The following is a 15,030-nucleotide window of genomic DNA, read 5'->3' on the forward strand; positions in this document are numbered from 1 at the left end:
AGAGACCGAACAGCTCTTATCAGGGGTCCGGTACCCCATACTCCCGAGCACCCCCACAGGATTCCCGAGGGACACGGTCGAATGCCTTTTCCAAGTCCACAAAACACATGTAGACCGGTCGGGCAAACTCCCATGCACCCTCAGGACTCTGCTAAGGGTGAAGAGCTGGTCCACTGTTCCGACCAGGACTAAAACCACACTGTTCCTCCTGAATCCGAGGTTCACTATCCGGCGGACCCTCCTCTCCAGAACCCCGAATAGACTTTTCCAGGGAGGCTGAGGAGTGTGATCCCTCTATAGTTGGAACACACCCTCCGGTCCCCCTTTTTAAAGAGGGGACCACCACCCCGGTCTGCCAATCCAGAGGCACTGTCCCGATGTCCATGCGATGTTGCAGAGGCGTGTCAACCAAGACAGTCCTACAACATCCAGAGCCTTAAGGAACTCGGTATCTCATCCACCCCGGGCCCTGCCACCAAGGAGTTTTTGACCACCTCGGTGACTTCAGTCCCAGAGATGGGAGAGCCCACCTCAGAGTCCCCAGGCTCTGCTTCCTCATGGAAGGCATGTTAGTGGGATTGAGGAGGTCTTGAAGTACTCCTCCCACCGACCCACAACGTCCCGAGTGAGGTCAGCAGCGCACCATCCCCACCATATACGGTGTTGACACTGCACTGCTTCCCCTCCTGAGGCGCCGGACGGTGGACCAGAATCTCCTCGAAGCCGTCCAAAGTCGTTCTCCATGGCCTCTCCAAACTCCTCCCATGCCCGAGTTTTGCCTCAGCAACAACCGGCCAGCGTTCGCTTGGCCTGCCGGTACCTATCAGCTGCCTCCAGAGACCCACAGGACAAAAAAGTCCTATAGGACTCCTTCTTCAGCTTGACGGCATCCCTCACGCCGGTGTCCACCAACGGGTTGGGGATTGCCGCCACGACAGGCACCGACCACCTTGCGGCCACAGCTCCGGTCAGCCGCCTCAACAATAGAGGCACGGAACATGGCCCATTCGGACTCAATGTCCCCACCTCCCTCGGGGCGTGGTTGAAGTTCTGCGGAGGTGGGAGTTGAAGCTACTTCTGACAGGGGACTCTGCCAGCCGTTCCCAGCAGACCCTCACAACACGTTTGGGCCTACCAGGTCTGACCGGCATCTTCCCCCACCATCGAAGCCAACTCACCACCAGGTGGTGATCAGTTGACAGCTCCGCCCCTCTCTTCACCCGAGTGTCCAAGACATATGGCGCAAGTCCGGCGACACGACCACAAAGTCGATCATCGACCTGAGGCCTAGGGTGTCCTGGTGCCAAGTGCACATATGAACACCCTTATGCTTGAACATGGTGTTCGTTATGGACAATCCGTGGCGAGCACAGAAGTCCAATAACAAAACACCGCTCGGGTTCAGATCGGGGCCATTCCTCCCAATCACGCCCTTCCAGGTCTCACTGTCATTGCCCACGTGAGCATTGAAGTCTCCCAGCAAAATGAGGGAATCCCAGAAGGTATGCCCTCTAGCAACCCCTCCAGAGACTCCAAAAAGGGTGGATACTCCAAACTGCTGTTCGGCGCATATGCACAAACAACAGTCAGGACCCTTCCCCACCCGAAGGGAGGGAGGCCACCCTCTCGTCCACGGGGTAAACCCCAATGCACAGGCTCCAGTGGGGGCAATAAGTATGCCCACACCTGCTCGGCCCTCACCGGGGCAACTCCAGAGTGGTAGAGAGTCCAGCCCCTCTCAAGGAGATTGGTTCCAGAGTCCAAGCTGTGCGTCGAGGTGAGTCCGACTATATCTAGCCGGAACCTCTCGACCTCGCGCACTAGCTCAGGCTCCTTCCCTTCAGAGGTGACATTCCACGTCCCAAGAGCCAGTTTCTGTAGCCGAGGATCAGACCGCCAAGGTCCCGCCTCGCCACCACCCAACTCACACTGCACCCAACCTCCTTGGCCCCTCCCATAGGTGGTGAGCCCATGGGGAGGAGGACCCACGTTACCTCTTCGGGCTGTGCCCGGCCGAGCCCCATGGGTGCAGGCCCGGCCACCAGGCGCCGCCATCGAGCCCCACCTCCAGGCCTGGCTCCAGAGGGGGCCCGGTGACCAGCGTCGGGCAAGGGAAAGCGTTGTCCAAGTTTTATTTTCATTGGAGGTTTATTGAACCGCTCTTTGTCTCATCCCTCACCTAGGACCAGTTTGCCTTGGGTGGCCCTACCAGGGGCATAAAGCCCCGGACAACATAGCTCCTAGGATCATTGGGACACGCAAACCCCTCCACCACGATAAGGTTCAAGGAGGAGGTAACCAGTGTAGTGACATCAAAACTGGAGAGATGTGTTTGGATTTTCTTTTCCTAGTTAGGATTCTAGCAGCTGCATTCGGCACTCGTTGCAAACGATTTACAGTATGTCTTTTTTGGGTGAGATATACAAGCTATCTGCAGCCCTGAAATGCCTGCTTAAAAGTAGATACCAATAGTAGCTTCATTTTCCCAGACCCAGACACAGTTCATTGGTGGAAGTACAACAAAGCAAACTTCCCAAAGCTTATCAATCTGGCCGAGAAATATCTCTCTATCTCTGCTACAAATGCCCCATCAGAGAGGATCTGTGGTTTGATGGGCAGCATTGTAACATCCCAGAGGACATGCCTGAAGCCAGTGCCAGTAGAGAGGCTTGTATTCCTTGCAAAAAACATACAAATTATTTAGAACAGTCTCAGTTCAGAAATATAAGACTTTTTCAGGGGGCACTTTTTATGAATTTGTACTGTAGGTGTGAAAAATATGGGAGATATTATTTTAGGCCATATCAACAAGACCTAATTTGCTATGAACCTCAGAATGGAACTGAGTGCGTTTTATAAAATTAAAAAATTCATTAGTATCTTAACAGTAATATCTTTGTGTATGGGCTTGTATGTGACCTGTGTGAAATAAATGAAATTACCCTTTTAAGACTATTACCCAGAGTCATGCGTGCAGTTCATCCTTATTGGTGAGGAACATTTAATCTAAAACGCTGCCAGATAGCAGACTTAAAAGACATGATTATTTAGGCTACTCTGCGCTTAGCCACACACACTCAAACTAAGGCCAGGGCTTGTTACTGCATGTATGAAGTCGACTATACCCTCTGTTGTTAAAGAAAAAGAGCACTGAAAAAGAAGGAAAAACGTGACATTTGGTTTGCACTCAGAGAAACAGATTACATGTTACTGAGATACACATTCATATATCCATGATGCGTATTGTCGCATTGTTTGAATGGCAAAGTTTTGTGGCATGAAATATCGTTACATTCTTGGTCACTGATCATGGCGCTGGGGAGAAGAGACATACTCAGTGTTGCAAGTAGTGCTGACCAAAATTCTATATCACTGTATTTTTCAAAATTATAGCGGTTTCACAGTTTTCAGTGATATTTGTTTCCCATGCATGAGTGGATGTTAACCACATTTTCCACTGCAATTACTGCAGTACACTGGCTAAGAATAACCAATTCCACTGTGAAGAGAATTGTACATTGTGCAAAAAAACATTTTAATGTGCACCCGAGTATTAATACAGGTTTGCATGGCCCCATAAAGTGATAGTTTTCAAGGGGGTGGCACTAATGAAGAGAAGGAATTACGTTGCATGACAGATTCAGTCAAAATATAGAACCTTTTTATTGAACAAATTTTGCAAACAACTTAAATTATAATTTTGACACCATATTTTCAACCACCCAAAGAGGCATTTAGACTTAGTAAAATATCCAGAGGTGCTTGTCAAAAGTTGCATTGCACTGAACATGTTTTAGAAAAGGTATAAATAGTAAATATTTTTTGTAAACCAACTACACTTTCTGTTAATGTTAACAATCTCTATCCACTGATACGTCAGCTGTATGGATTGTAATGGCATTGGTTATCTTGAGCCACCGCTTGTTTTTTGGTCGTAGGCAGTACCTCTAGCAAACGCATGTACAAGTGACGTCTGACTTGAGTGTCCTCTAGCTTTTTCAGTTTTACCTGAGGACGCGGAGGGGGCCAATCTTAGTTCCATACATTCATGGTACACCAAAGCATGTTTGCAGTTAAGGTGGTGCAGCAAATTGCTTGTGTTTCTGCCTCCAGCGACAACTTTAGCTCAACAGCATTTGCAGTAAATAGTTGTTTGGTCCACATCTGACCTTTTAAAGCCTTTTATCTCCAGACAACAGACACGGGTCTTCTGTGTCATCGTGTTAAACTTTATCATCTGCTACAGCTTCAGTTCCGGAATGTTCTCTGTCCATTTTCACCGCTCAATACCTCCACAAACGCATGTCCATGGCATGCGTGTTTAGCGGTATAACAGTGAAAAAGGTCCCTCCTTAAAAGTTTCCCGCTGCGCCACATTGTTTAGGCTATTTAAACCGGTATTGCTGTATAAGGAAAATCCATATCATAACAAAAATAAAAAATGGTTTTCGGTATTAACCGGTATACCTCCCAGCACTAGTTGCAAGTAAGAAGTTTAATATACAGGTAGTCCCCAGGTTATGGACATCCGACCTACGACTTACGAACGAGGCCGCAGTTGCGACGCATGCGCCTCAGTAAGTGCCGCTCTGTCATCTTCGGCCTGGGGATGCTGCAGGCGGTGGCTGGAGGGGGGAAATTTCATTGCTTGTGCAGTGTAGTGTCCCTTAGGCAGCTCCTGGCGGCAAGCGGTGACCCGTGGTTCATAGTCACCAGGGCCACAGCTATTGTTCGTGTGCAGGACGATGGTTCGCTGCCCGCCCACTACGCTGCCGCAGCTACTGCTCCTGACTTAACGCAGGCTGGATGGAGTGTTTGTGGCGTTTCACTGCCTGCCCAGCACACACGGTTGGTAATGCTGCAGTGCTGACCAGGTTGTGACTGAACAGAGGCCATTGAGGGTGAACGGGGCGGCGGGGATAGCATCGTAGTGTGCCTTGGATAGCTGCCTGTTGAATTAGGGTTGGGCGATTCACTACCCGCCTTTGGCCGCACCGTGTTTCTTCTTGGTGGGCAGATGCTGCAGGCAGCATACTGTAGTGGAGGCGACTGTGAGGTGGGCTGGTGATGAACCGCCCGTCGATGCCCCCATTCATTTTCCATAGCAAGCCTGCTTGTACTGTTACACACATAGCAGGAATTTGTCTCTTGTCAGTACATCAGACGTTTTGACGACGGGTGCCCTCCTGCTGTGATAGCGTGGACAGTACTGTGCAAAAGAGCTCATCTTAACCTTTTGTCTTCACCCTTCAAGAATGTCTCTGAAACACAAATCTGATGCAAGTGCTGGTGATACAGTAAAGAAGAGAAAAACCATCACCATGGAAAATAAAGTAGAAATAATAAAAAGGTCAGAGAGAGGTGAAACTCCATCATTCATCGGCAGAGCACTTGGTTACAGTTGGTCAACAATAGTACCTGTTCCGACTTACATACAAATTCAACTTAAGTACAAACCTACGTACCTATCTCGTACGTAACCCAGAGACTGCCTGTACTTTGTACATTTGACAGTATTAAAGCTAATAAAGTGGTAATGCCAGATGCAAAAACCACAATCCGAAACAGTAGCAGAAGCTACATCATTGGCAACACAACAAAGTGATATTTAAAAAAATGTCCAGAACATCAAAAAAGTCAGGTTTGTCAGGGTACTATAATGAGTATACACGACACTACTGTTTCTTGTATCTCTTTACCAGACTACAGGTTATTCTGAAGTTGCTGACTGTAAATGTTTATTTGATTTGTTTTGAGGGCATTATTGTCTTTTGTTTGCATGAGCTAGATGTCATAGGCAGGTACCTAATTCTAACTTCCTTTGGCTGATTAGCTGAAGCAAGCTCCTTCAAGGTCTTTAATAGACTTCAGGCTGGTTTTGGAGTAAGAAGGGTCTTGTTAGAACGTGAAAGCACTTCCTTTCTTTAGAAATGTCTGGATTTAAGTTTCCTTGATTACTTCAAAATTCTTCTGCCATTCATCGTATGGTGCAGATGTTTATAGGGTATCATTGTTATGATATGACATTTTTAGAGTGCAGTGCTTTGTATGAAAAAATGTAAGTTAATAAATACCCAAAACACAGACATGGCTGGTCAAAATGGGTTAAGTTCACTTTTAAATGAAAACGTTACATTGGCCTAGTCTGAGGGAATTTGAGTGTGGCACACAATAGATTTCTATCTCATTAGGGACAGGCTCCGTCTCTGCCATGCCCGATGTACCCTGTCTGTTTCCTGCAGTCCTCTGAAGCAAAATGTGTCAAGGAGAATCAACTGCTCGCTTACTCTGTTTTTTTTTTTGCCTTTCCATGAATGTAGCAAGTTTTGCAAATTTTATTATATAATGTGTTGAAAGCTATTTCTAAAGAAAGAGCATATACTGTACATAGAGATGGAATGACAGCTCGTGCTGACACTTGATAATCAACCTGGTGGTGTGCACTTTTGTGGAAAATGTGTGTGATATATTGCATGTACCTTGAAATTCTCGTCATTTATTATATAATGCTATTGTGTTTTTCTGTGATTACATGAGAAGTGTAAAGTTTAAAATATCTTTTCCAGTTGCTATTTATAAAGATACCATTTGGTGTTTTTTTTGTACTGTTTTATAACATTTGTATTTAGATAATCTAACATCCTGGCTTAGTTTTTGTGCTTAATAATAAAAAACTAATAATAATAAATGAAGGACTGGAGCAGTGTAATGTTTAATTAGTGTGCAAAATATATTATAAGTGTTCTATTAATTTCCAATTCTAAATTGGCCCAGTGAGAGTTTGTGTGTGTCTGAAGCAGCCCTGTAATGGATTGGTGCCGTGTCCAGGGTTGATTCTTGATTTGCATTAGTGTTGCCTCTCCCCTCTTTCCCTTAGGCATTGGTTGATTTTAGGTATGTTAGGTTTGACTCGATTGTATGGAATGTAACTGTCTTTTTTGTTAAGGTAAGTCTTGATTGTGTGGGATGTTAATTGTTGTTTAAATAAAATCTACAAAGCAAAAAAAAAAACAACAAATTTAACTTTGCTATCAATACCAGCTTTTGGGCCTCAGTACCGGTACCAAAAGGGTTCTGAAGCAATTAATGGAATATTCCATATACTGTACTGCCCCCAGGTCTGTGGAGTCTGTATGTTTCACTCTGACTCTAACTCCTCATTTTATCCACTGACTCCTCTTTTTGTAATTTAAGCCAATATACAGTACCTGTCTAAAGTTTGGAGTCACCCTAAAATGTTAATTTTTTATAGAAAATGATACCTTTAAACCAATCTAAAAATATAGTAGCATTACTAATGTTTAAATCGGTGATTACTGTTTGAAATGACTGATTTTTTTTCAATTTATTATTCAAATATGGTTGCAAACCCCCATTTTCAGCAACAATTCCTTCATGTCCATATGGTAACCTCACTTAGTTTATCCTTAATTAGTCGTGCATTAATGCTAATTGGTTATTAGAGAAACTTGTCTAATTGGATTAGCACCATGGAAATTTGTTATGCTGTTCACTTGTGATACAAAGTACCAGCATTCCTAAAATTTAGTTTTGGGTTAAAAAAATGCTCCAAATGAATCGGCTTTCTCAAGAAACATGTCGGACTATTGTTTTTTGTGACAGACTGCTAAGAAACTGAAGATTTCATACAAACGTGTCTGTTACTAACTTGAAAGAAAAGGCCAAATAGGACCTAAGCAGAAAAAGAAGGGGAAGCCCCAGATACACAACTATACAAGAGAATAAGTACATAAGAGTGTATAGTTTGAGAATGAAATGCATTATAGGTCCTGTGAATAATAAATTTAAAAATCTGTCATTACTAGTGCACAAGTAATGCCTTGACTATATTTTTGAATCAATTTAATTGTATCTAGCATGACCAAGATAGACACCCACAGCAACATAAAACGAATTGTAGGGTACCAACCAGAACACACCTTTTAATAAGTTCATAAAATAAATCAGAATAGTGCTTTGGGCAGAACAAAAGTGCTGTCCTGCTATTGCTCTCTGCAGTGCAGAAACAAGGCTTTGTTGGAAGCTCTTTCCTTAGCAGTGCTCGGTCATATTCTGTCATCATTCTTTGGGTCATGTCCTTTTTTAATGGTGGCTCTGTTGGCAGGGGCTTGCAAAGTCTGGGCAGAGCGAGGGGAGCACTAGGCAACCACCTCAGACTTTGAAAATGGACTGAGGCAAAAGAGAAGAAATTTTTAGCGACAGTGCTCCCTCTCATTCCAAGGTGGTAGAGCTTACTTTGTCAGCGCTATCAAGGTGGTTCCCAGTCGCACACATGTGACACTAAATAAAAAAAAAGTATGATTTTTCTGTCAAACACATGAACATTTCTGGGTGACCCCAAACATTTGAACAGTAGTGTATTGACTGTGTTGAAAGAATGCACATAGTATATCATCAGGCTACTTTTAGCAACCTAACCTGTTAAAGATTAAAGATGGTAGTGATGTCGGTGTGGCTTTATTAGTTTAATATTTACTATGGGGCTCTGCCCCCTGCTCACTTTGCTCACCCACCCCGGGTTTGGTTTACCGGATATACAATTTAAAGAGATTATGTTATTTTCATGGGAATTGTTACATATGCATTATTTTCACTTTTACTTTTTAACTTTTGTAAAAACAATACTTGTCCTTTATTTCCGGCCCCAAGCATGGTTAAATCTCTTTTTCTAAGGATGTATAACGCTGCTCACGTTGAGAAGGGGGGCAGCTGAACACACACTAAGGAGATGCGGTTGGATCATCTGCTGGCTTATTGCTGCTGCTGCTGGCGCGTTGCATGTTTTACTTGTCACGCTGCGCATCGACCATTTAAAAGCCTGTACAGCAGCTGTCTTTTTGCTACTTCGCGTCTCGCCTTGTGAAGGTGGGGATGGGTGGGCTGAACGCACGCTAAGGAGAAGCGGTTGGATCATCTGCTGGCTTGCTGCTGCTGGTGAGCTGTCTGTTCTGCTTGTTATTGTTTTAAGAACTGGGAGCACATGATGTCTGTCTGTCTGCCAAAAGCATTCCAACAACTGCTAGGTTAGATGTCCGTGAATTTGTTTTAAATATTGTCTCACCGCCTTGTCTCACGTGACGTTAAAGTGTCTCTCACGGGACATCAAATTGTCTTCCCGAGAAGATCACGTCTTGTCTCCCTAGTCTCCCTCCTAAGGTTGTTTTTTTAAAATAGAGAGATTTAAAAAGTTACAAACATTGAGTAACATTAAACTAAACACAAAACTTACATATTTAAAAAGAGGTTATTTTTTTATGAAAAGGTTAGAGGAAAATATAGTATATGTTAAAATTGAAAATTTACACACATTAAATTACAGTTTACAATTGGTTTGGGTTGGACATGACACATTTTTACTGACTGCTACTTAAACTCCAGTAACCCAATAATTACTTCCGACTCCACAGCCCTGCCCCCCAACCTATCTTACTCCTGCCACTCTAGTGCACTGCATAATTAGTTGCCTCCCATGTGATATATTTTCTAAAATTTTTTTAAACAATCAGAGTTGGGAGTGCTCCCTGTGATGTCCTGATTGTGTCAAAGTAACAATGAGGAGGGGACCCCTTGAAGCCTGTGGTTTTGTTTCACGAAGTCTACAAAACAGATGTTTTTCTGCACTAGTGAATGCCGAGAGAATTGTATGTTGATTGGGTGAAGAGCTTAATTTACTTCTGCTACTGAAAATCCCAAAATGCTGGTACCAGATAATTTTAAAATTTAAGTTATTAAACCCCTAAAGCACAGTCACAGTTTAAGATTAAAAGGTGACATGATTGAAGTGTTTAAAATTATGAAGAGAATTAGTACAGTGGATCGAGACTTGTATTTTAAAATGAGCTCATCAAGAACACGGGGACACAGTTGGAAACTTGTTAAGGGTAAATTTCGCAAAAACATTAGGAAGTTTTTCTTTACACAAAGAACGATAGACACTTGGAATAAGCTACCAAGTAGTGTGGTAGACAGTAAGACATTAGGGACTTTCAAAACTCGACTTGATGTTTTTTTTAGAAGAAATAAGTGGATAGGACTGGTGAGCTTTGTTGGGCTGAATGGCCTGTTCTCGTCTAGAGTGTTCTAATGTTCTAATGTTACCTTGCATTTTAAATTTCTGGTATAGACTTCTGCTGCTCAGACTCTAAAATAGTTTAAGGAGGTTTGTGAATGTTGACCTCAAACCTTCTATTGCCTGATCCCCACTTCTTGCGGTGGTTTTAGTTAGTGCTTGGGGATAATTACTTTGATTTAAATTACATGAAAGGTAATAAGTGTGTTCACACTGCAATTTCCGATATGGATAGAAAAGTTTATACTGTAAATGTGATTTTTTTCAGGTTTTCGAACAAACAAGAACACCTTTAAGACACTGCAACAGTCATGAGAGAGTTTTGCTTGGCTAGTAGGTGAAGACAGAACATAAAATAAATACTTAAAGGAATTCTCCACCTAAAAATTACATTTTTAAAAATATTTCTTACCCCATGTGCTTTGAAGTGATCTTTGAGAAAAACTGGACAAAACAGTTTTTGCTTTAATGGAAGTTGGTGGTGACAGAACTCTTGGTCAATGTATAGGGGGAGAGGCAGATCATTGATTCAAAATTGTGAACTCATGTAAAAGGGCTTCTGGGTTGCGGGCTACTACTATTTCACTAGAGGAATCAATTTAACATTATTTTAGCAGAAACTGCATTCTTTTTGCACGTTTAAGTACATGACTGGATGACTTGATATGGATTTTACCACACAAGTAGTGTGAGATTTCTTTTCATGAACATATTGATATTATATGCTTTATTAGCTTGGTTGTGCATGAAAACATGACATTAACAATGTTTCTCAGCTATCACTGCAAACGAGGTAATAATTAATTTTTTTTTTTTTTGATGGAGTATTCCTTTGGGACCTGTTTTAAGTTTATTGACATTTTTTTGTGAAAATCTGTTAGACTAACTAGATTCTTATGGAAAAATAGACTTGAAATGTTATCAGCTGTCTGTGAAAAGTTCATAATTGGTATTTTTTTAGCTGATAATTTTACATGCATATTCAAGTACTGATGGGACCACTGTGGTCTAGAAGCATATTCAGCAAAATGTTGTACAGATTAATTTGTTATCAATGTCTATATGCAGTAAACTAACAAATTTAGTGCAGCAGATAATTGCATATTCCATAAGAATCATTCAGATAGTGATATAATGTAAGAAAGTTGGCAAGGATTTTCTTTAGGGTCAGCACTGTTCAAAAAGGGTGCTAGCCATTCAGAAATTCAAGATGGCACTTATTTTTCAACATGACTTCCATTTCTAGTGCTATAAAATCATATTGCAGCAAGCAATTGGCATAGGAAAATGTTTTGTATCTCTAGACATAATTTTTTAATCCATCGAAACCAAAAAAGAGTTGTTTTTTTTTTTACCTGAGATGCTATCTTTACTGCATGATGGCTGCCATAGTACAAATACAGGCCTATATATATGGTTTTCATATAGTTATCTAGATGGGGCTTAAATGACACTGGATGAATGATCGGGCTATGTGTAGGTCAGTTCCTGATTGAATCTAGTTCAATCCCTTTATCTGAATGTGCAAAGTTATATCCAGTTTGGGTAAAAGGAAAGCCATTCTGCCTTGATCATACATTCAAACTACAAGATGGCAAGCAAAGCACCAATACTGGAGTAAATGCTGTCTCTATCAAAAGGATAAAAACAATGAATATCTAATATCTCCACCTACTCATCATGTTCGACCCTGCTTGCCACCAATGTTCCACTTTTTCAAGAAATTAATGCATTGCCAATAATTATGGATCCTGCAAGACTGGATGAGGGTGGTGTTATAGAAGATACACTGAGACAGAACATGGCACAACAACACATGAGCTGCTGAATATGTTCAATACCACAAAGCTGGAGCGTGCAAGGAAGAGATGATCTACTGCTCCCAGCAATGAAGCTGTTGACAGGCAAACAAAACCGCTTAGAATCTGCCATGATAGTAAAGCATGTTTTTTTATGTAAAAATGTGCCACCTGCATCAGAATTCAGGCAAGTCATGACAATGAACCTAAACAAGAGGCTACATGTTTGTGTCCGAACTCTAAATGATGGAAGACTCCTGGCAAAACTCAGTGGTGGAGATGCCATTGCACAGAAGCTACATTATCACTATGAATGCCTTTCAGTCCTCTATAACCATGAAAGGGCCCATTTGAGAAATCCTGAGAAAGAGAAGTACCAAATGGAAGTGGAACAAAATGCCCGTCTACTGGTATTTTCAGAATTGATCACTTACATTGTGGAAAGTAAAGTACGGTGGGCCCTTGACTTACGAACTCAATTCGTTTGGGAGGGCTGGTTGTAACTCAAGTTAGTTGTAAGTCAAGACTATTTTTCCCATAAGGAATAATGGAAATACCCATAATGCACTCCAAACCTCCCACAGCAACACTTACTTAACCTCTTCATAATAAAAAAATAATGCACATACAGTGGTGTGAAAAACTATTTGCCCCCTTCCTGATTTCTTATTCTTTTGCATGTTTGTCACACAAAATGTTTCTGATCATCAAACACATTTAACCATTAGTCAAATATAACACAAGTAAACACAAAATGCAGTTTTTAAATGGTGGTTTTTATTATTTAGGGAGAAAAAAAAATCCAAACCTACATGGCCCTGTGTGAAAAAGTAATTTCCCCCTTGTTAAAAAATAACCTAACTGTGGTGTATCACACCTGAGTTCAATTTTCATAGCCACCCCCAGTCCTGATTACTGCCACACCTGTTTCAATCAAGAAATCACTTAAATAGGAGCTGCCTGACACAGAGAAGTAGACCAAAAGCACCTCAAAAGCTAGACATCATGCCAATATCCAAAGAAATTCAGGAACAAATGAGAACAGAAGTAACTGAGCTCTATCAGTCTGGTAAAGGTTATAAAGCCATTTCTAAAGCTTTGGGACTCCAGCGAACCACAGTGAGAGCCATTATCCACAAATGGCAAAAACATGGAACAGTGGTGAACCTTCCCAGGAGTGGCCGGCCGACCAAAATTACCCCAAGAGCGAGAGACGACTCATCCGAGAGGTCACAAAAGACCCCAGGACAACGTCTAAAGAACTGCAGGCCTCACTTGCCTCAATTAAGGTCAGTTTTCACGACTCCACCATAAGAAAGAGACTGGGCAAAAACGGCCTGCATGGCAGATTTCCAAGACGCAAACCACTGTTAAGCAAAAGAACATTAGGGCTCGTCTCAATTTTGCTAAGAAACATCTCAATGATTGCCAAGACTTTTGGGAAAATACCTTGTGGACTGATGAGACAAAAGTTGAACTTTTTGGAAGGCAAATGTCCCGTTACATCTGGCGTAAAAGGAATGCAGCATTTCAGAAAAAGAACATCATACCAACAGTAAAATATGGTGGTGGTAGTGTGATGGTCTGGGGTTGTTTTGCTGCTTCAGGACCTGGAAGGCTTGCTGTGATAGATGGAACCATGAATTCTACTGTCTACCAAAAATCCTGAAGGAGAATGTCCGGCCATCTGTTCGTCAACTCAAGTTGAAGCGATCTTGGGTGCTGCAACAGGACAATGACCCAAAACACACCAGCAAATCCACCTCTGAATGGCTGAAGAAAAACAAAATGAAGACTTTGGAGTGGCCTAGTCAAAGCCCTGACCTGAATCCAATTGAGATGCTATGGCATGACCTTAAAAAGGCGGTTCATGCTAGAAAACCCTCAAATAAAGCTGAATTACAACAATTCTGCAAAGATGAGTGGGACAAAATTCCACCAGAGCGCTGTAAAAGACTCATTGCAAGTTATCACAAACGCTTGATTGCAGTTATTGCTGCTAAGGGTGGCCCAACCAGTTATTAGGTTCGGGGGCAATTACTTTTTCACACAGGGCCATGTAGGTTTGATTTTTTCTCCCTAAATAATAAAAACCATCATTTAAAAACTGCATTTTGTGTTTACTTGTGTTATATTTGACTAATGGTTAAATGTGTTTGATGATCAGAAACATTTTGTGTGACAAACATGCAAAAGAATAAGAAATCAGGAAGGGGGCAAATAGTTTTTCACACCACTGTATATATATATATATATATATATATATATATATATATATATATATATATATATATAGAAATACCAAGCCGCAGCGGAGAAGTCGTGTGTTAAAGAAGTTATGAAAAAGAAAAGGAAACATTTTAAAAATAATGTAACATGATTGTCAAAGTAATTGTTTTGTGTATTTGGTGGCAGCGTCACGAAGTTGTTTTCGTCTGGCTGCATCAGAAAATGTACCACAATGTCTGACACGCCTCCTTTTTAGTGTTTTCTCACAGCTTGGATTGCTGTGGTCATAATCGGTTTGAGTCTACATATATATATATACTGTATATATATATACATATATACATACATATACACATACTATATCGCGCTTTGACTTTCGCGGTTTCACTCTATCGCGGATTTTAAATGTAAGCACATCTAAACATATATCACAGATTTTTCACTGGTTCGCCGTTTTCTGCGGACAATGGGTCTTTAATTTAGGTTACATGCTTCCTCAGTTTGATTGCCCAGTAGATTTCATACAAGGGGCGCTATTGGCGGATGGCTTAGAAGCTACCCAATCAGAGCATGTATTGCATATTAACTAAAACTCCTCAATGCTATAAGATATACTTCCCGCGTGGCGCTTGTTTGCTTCTCTCTATCTTTCTCGCTCTCTGCCTGACGGAGGGGGTGTGAGCAGAGGGGCTGTTTGCACAGAGGACACGGACGCTCCTCTACAAAATGCCGCTTTATCGCGGTGCTTCTGTATACTTAAAAGCATGTATTGATTTTTTGATTGTTTGCTTTTCTTTGCGAGCGCTCTCTGACATTCTCTGCTCCTGACGCTCCTTTATGATGGCGCTCCTTTGAAGATAAGATATGTTTGCTTTCTTTTAATTGTGAGAAAGAACTGTCATCTCTGTCTTG

The 15,030-nt window shown here is 41.9% G+C and overlaps 1 protein-coding gene across 3 annotated transcripts in view; it reads left to right on the forward strand.

Annotated features, from left to right (window-relative positions):
* tmem200ca (transmembrane protein 200C, genome duplicate a) overlaps positions 1-15,030 on the forward strand; it is an 88,115-nt gene that overhangs the window by 44,641 nt on the left and 28,444 nt on the right. The window lies entirely within an intron of this gene.

Source organism: Polypterus senegalus, chromosome 5 (assembly GCF_016835505.1).
Source record: "Polypterus senegalus isolate Bchr_013 chromosome 5, ASM1683550v1, whole genome shotgun sequence".
NCBI lineage: Eukaryota > Metazoa > Chordata > Cladistia > Polypteriformes > Polypteridae > Polypterus > Polypterus senegalus.